Source organism: Pseudochaenichthys georgianus, chromosome 22, assembly GCF_902827115.2.
Source record: "Pseudochaenichthys georgianus chromosome 22, fPseGeo1.2, whole genome shotgun sequence".
NCBI lineage: Eukaryota > Metazoa > Chordata > Actinopteri > Perciformes > Channichthyidae > Pseudochaenichthys > Pseudochaenichthys georgianus.
The window spans coordinates 2366675-2372562 of record NC_047524.1 but is presented as its reverse complement, the minus strand read 5'-3'; positions in this window follow the sequence as shown (position 1 = coordinate 2372562).

Sequence of the window (5888 nt, the reverse complement as noted above, 5' to 3'; positions counted from 1 at the left end):
CCGGAGTGGGCGGGGGATCTGGTTTCACAGTAGTAGCTGGAGTGGCTGGATATTGGGGATAGGGAGGGGTCATAGGGTAAAGATGATAGTAAGGCATAGATGGTGGAAGCTGCGATGATGGATTTTTAGCCTTTGGTTTAGTTGTGGTTGTTGTTATCGCCGCAGTTGGTTTTGGCTTTGTAGCTAGATATTTGGGAGGATACAGAGAATTAAAGTGAGGATACATCGGCATATATTGTGGAAACGGCATCTGAGCGTATTGAGGCATCTGAGGGTTTTGAGGCAGTGCAGGAATTTTAGGAATTTGAGTCGCCTTTGCAGTATTAGGCTGTGTGGTCGTTGCTGTTGTTGTCTCAGACATTTTAGGGTTTTGAGGCATCTCAGGGAATTGAAGCATCTCAGGGAATTGAAGCATCGGAGGGTTTTGAGGAATCGGAGGGTATTGAGGCCTCTCAGGGTATTGAGGCCTCTCAGGGTATTGAGGAATCTGAGGGTATTGAGGAATCTGAGGGTATTGAGGAATCTGAGTCGCCTTTGAAGTTATAGGCCGTGTGGTCGTTGCTGTTGTTTTCTCGGGCATCTTAGGGTTTTGAGGCATCTGAGGGTTTTGAGGCATAATAATAATAATAATGAGTTCCATTTATAAAGCACTTCATATTTGAATGCAAATCCCGAAGTGCTACAAGTAGTGAGCATGAACAGTATAAATAAACATTACACAACACGGTGGGATTAATTAAAAAGCAATAAAAAAATAAATAAAAATAAAAATAAAAGGGTGATAAAAATGTCTAGGCAAAGGCTCTTTTGAAGAGATGGGTTTTGAGGCCTTTTTTAAAAGCCTCCACGGTCTGTGGTGCTCTCATTTGATCTGAGGGTATTGAGGAATCTGAGGGTATTGAGGAATCTGAGGGTATTGAGGAACCTAAGTCACCTTTGAAGTTATAGGCCGTGTGGTCGTTGCTGTTGTTTTCTCGGGCATCTTAGGGTTTTGAGGCATCTGAGGGTATTGAGGTATCTGAGGGTATTGAGGAATCTGAGGGTATTGAGAAATCTGAGGGTATTGAGGCATCGGAGGGTATTGAGGCATCAAGCATTTTGTGTCTTGTGGCTCTATGTTTGATTCTGTCACTGACTGTACTTTTGCTTCTGTGAACGCTCCAATCCTTGACTCTGAACAATGTGGTCTGGAAAACCCTTTCAGTTGTACTCCTTTAACTATTGGTATTGTTCATGAAGCATTATCCAAGTTAGATCCTCGGAAACCGGCTGGCCTGGACAACTTGGAACCTTTCTTTTTAAAGATAGCTGCAGATTGTATTGCTCCACCTCTTACTTCTCTTTTTAACCTCTCCCTCAGCACAAATGCAATTCCAAAAGTATGGAAGTCTGCTTATGTCTTGCTTTTACTGAAAGGAGGGGAGGCAACTATTTTAAATAACTATAGGCCAATCTCTAAATTGTCAGTGCTGGCTAAGGTGCTCGAACGACTTGTGAGTGAACAAGTAAAGGAGTTTTTAATCTATAAATGATATCCTGTCTAAACATCAGTCAGGATTCAGAAAGAAACACAGCACCATCACTGCCACAATGAAATTGGTAAATGACATTACTAGTATTTTAGATAATAAGCAGAGTTGTGCAGCTCTGTTTATTGACCTTTCCAAAGCGTTTGACACCGTTGATTATCGCATCTTAAAGCAGAGGCTACTCAGTATTGGCATATCCAACCTTGCAGTGGGGTGGTTTGTGAACTACCTCTCTGAAAGGTCCCAATGTGTTCATTTTGATGGACTGTCTTCTGAGTGGTTAAACATTTCTAATGGTGTACCACAAGGTTCTGTTTTAGGACCACTTTTATTCTCCATATATATTAACAGCGTAGGTGATAATGTGGATGAAGCTACTTTACATTTTTATGCGAATGATACTGTGATGTATTGTGCAGGTCCCTCCATTAAAGAGGCTGTTGTTAAATTACAGGCTGTTTTTAACACTATTCAGACTCAGCTCTCTGAACTAAAGCTTCTTTTAAATGTGGAGAAAACCAAGGTAATGCTCTTTTCTAAAGCAAAAAAGACACCAGAGCCTGTTTTAGATATTGTAACTACGCAAGGAACAAAATTTGAAGTTGTTGCCTGTTACAAATACCTTGGTATCTGGCTTGATGATTGTCTCACTTTTAAACTTCATGTCAATAACCTGCTTAAAAAGCTGAGGGTTAGGCTAGGTTTCTTCTACAGGAACAAGTCCTGTTTCTCGCTTGAGGCCAGGAAAAGCCTAGTCACTGTGACCTTTTTACCTGTGCTGGACTATGGGGATCTGATGTATATGAATGCACCTGCCAATTGCCTGGTCAAGTTAGATGCTCCGTATCACAGTGCACTAAGATTTGTGACAAACTGTAAAGCATCAACCCATCACTGTACCCTGTATGCAAGGGCTGGTTTGCTTTCACTAACTGTACGGAGGCTCAGTCACTGGTACATTTGTATATACAAAGCCATGTTAGGGAAACTTCCATCTTATATCTGCTCCCTGATCTCTCGGAGAATTGTAAGTGGCTACTGCATGAGATCGAATGCAGTGGTTTTATTAAATGTGCCAACTGCTAGGACTGTCTTAGGGAAGACAGCTTTTAGATGTGCAGCTCCTCTGTCTTGGAATAGTCTGCAAATGAAATGGAAACTGAACAATCTGGTGCCACTAAATGTTGGATGCTAGTCAATCGGAAGCTATTGGTACCTGCTTATGTGGATAATTATGTAAATTATGCTGTATGATGTCCTTTTGTTGTTCTGTTTATGTTTTTATGTTTCATGTGGAACTACTTGAGCAGGTCTCCCTTGAAAAAGAGATCAATGATCTCAATGGGATTTATCTGTATAAATAAATGTTTGAAATGAAAAATTGAGGCATCGGAGGGTATTGAGGCATCGGAGGGTATTGAGGCATCTGAGGGTATTGAGGCATCTGAGTTACAGGGGAAAAGTCGTTTTGGAAGCAGGAGGTGCGGCAGGTGGTGAGGCAGGTTTGGAACACCAGAGAGAGACTGTAATTCCTTGCCAACGCACCGGGAATACATAACTTCCACCCTTTGGGAGAAAAACATACAATTAGAAACAGCAAGGAATCACACAGACCTGTCAATGTTACAATCCGACTGTAGAATGCAAAAAATTAATCTCATGCTATATTTTCTAAATAGATCATCATGATGCAACATATTTGAATGTCGGTCCCCATCCATAAAACATAGTTAAGCAGTCAATTTGAAAGCAAGCAAAACAATTGGGATAAACGATAATATTGTCGGCACCGTTGTATAACCATTTTAGACCACTGACATAATGAACATATATAATAATAATTAAAGTACATCCTTTCAAACTGCTATAGTCACATCCTCATGTAAATGGAAATGTATCGAGTTCATTTTTATTTATCGTACGATAAGTCAATTAATTGCAGGCACACAATAAAACAGTGGAAAACAAACATGTGTTTGACTTTCAATAGTGAATGAAACTTTGTGCCCTTTATAGTCTGTGTCCAATATTGTGTATTTGTATATATTGTGTATATATATATATCCTATATATATGCTAAGGTCCCGCTGCTGACACGATAGCAGTCATTTTGTGTGCATATGTGTAATTAAACCTATGATATCAACATCTCACTCCAGCCAGGTACCCACAGTTGGCAACCCTAGTGTACAGTGCATACCAAAGTGTATGAAATTATGCAAATGTCATAACTTGTGTTAGCTTCAATAAATTGGTGTTTGAATATTCTACAGTCTAGTTTGAAAAACTATTATGTAAAGTTTCTCATCTAATAATTAGAAACCACTTGCAATTCTATCTTGGCGATGAAGCATGTGTTCTTTTTAGGGCTGTCAGCCGACTAAAATATTTAAATCGCGATTAATCGCATGATTGTCCTTAATTAATCGCACATTTTTTATCTGTTCTAAATGTTCCTTAGAGGGATATTTTTCAAGTTTTTAATACTCTTATCAAAATGAGTGTACACATATGCTTTATGCAAATGTTTGTTTATTATCATTTGATCAATGACAAATATTCTCATGAATATTAAACATAACCTCTGAACATTATCCACCTCAATTCAACCTGGAACCTCTCATACAATACAGTGTGTGTGTGTGTGTGTGTGTGTGTGTGTGTGTGTGTGTGTGTGTGTGTGTGTGTGTGTGTGTGTGTGTGTGTGTGTGTGTGTGTGTGGAGAGACACTGTGATGGATCGTTGGAGCTATGTGCAACTCAAGGCATATGCTCGAACGGGAGCTGCCTGGACGCTGCAATCATGTTGCGCGCACTATCCGTGCTGACTTTTCGTACAATGTCCCACTGTCTGGCTTCCTGCATAAAGTCAAGTGCTCGGCGCAGTTGTCGGTGAAATGTCGCTCCTCTGTTTTCATTGAAACATCTCCTTATATCCGTTAGCGCAGCTAGCTAGCACCAGATGCTAACAACAACAATACACGTAAGGTGTGCCCGTTCTCTCTCTCGCGCCACACACACACCCTCCCGGTCCTCCCGATGACCAGTCGGTGCCTGCCGGTGAGCGTGGAAGTGTGGTCGGCAGGAGCGGGGCTGTCAGCATCAGCTTGTAGATGGTATTTTAAACTCGATGCGCTCTGAAACTACGGGGTGGCCGAGGACAAGAAATACGCATGCGTTAAAATAATTAGTGGCGTTAATTCTTTTTTTGGGTTAACGCGTTATTAACGCGTTAACTTGACAGCCCTAGTTCTTTTATAACACTTAAACTTCAGAATGTTATTGTATCTTTCCCTAACAGGTGTTTCCTCTATCTGTGTAATAATTCTGTATTACCAGCAGAGTGCACTGTTGTAATTTCCAGCTCAATCCACTAGGGATAGCTGTTGCAAAACTGACCTATATTTAACAAGAAGAAGCTGATTTTCCTTAAAAATCTCTCAAAAATGGGAAGAAAATTACACTATGGTTAAACAACACAGCACATAACCGCCGAAACACATTTGCAAACAAGAATATCTAAAAAATCTTTAGACGAACTGTAAGTCGCTTTGGATAAAAGCGTCAACTAAATGCAATGTAATGTAATGTAAAAAGGAAACCACTGGTGTGGTATTATAAAACCTGAAATACAAGGCAAAACAACACTTAGTTTAAAATAATAAAATGTCTATCTAGTTTACTATGAAAAATGGGCTTTATCTTATTGATATCCTCTCTTAAAAATTAGGAACCCTTACGCATACGCCATAAACCTATCTATGTAAATATTTGACTTTAACCCTCTATGGCATGACTTTTATTTTGGGAGGAAAAAAAGTGTTTCACCATGTGTTTTAGGAGCTTAGGGGTCCCTGATATTATATCAATTATAACATGTGACCCCCCTCACCCCTCAACCAGGGGTTGGTTTGTTGCCTCAGGGCAACAATGTGCTACGAGGGTATTGAAACACACAGGATTTCTACAATTCCGGAGAAATGAAAAAACTATATGAATTCAAAAGGTTTTCTGTGTGTGTGTGTGTGTGTGTGTGTGTGTGTGTGTGTGTGTGTGTGTGTGTGTGTGTGTGTATGTGTGTGTGGGTGTGTCTGTATGTGTGTGTCTCTGTGTGGGTGTGCGTCTGTGCGTGTGTATGTGTGTCTGTTTCTGTGTGTATGTGTTTGTATGTCTCTCTGTGCAGGCTTCTTCTTACCGAGTTGATTCAAGCTCGTCTGAGTGTTTGAACGGATGCCGCAACCCCGGCAAACAGCTGGCTGTTAGTCTCTCCCAGTCCGACGAGATCACTTCAGCTGGTGACCAATTGTTATGCTTTGTTCGTTATTCTCGCGTCCAGGAGAGAAGCGTTAAAAGTAAGTAG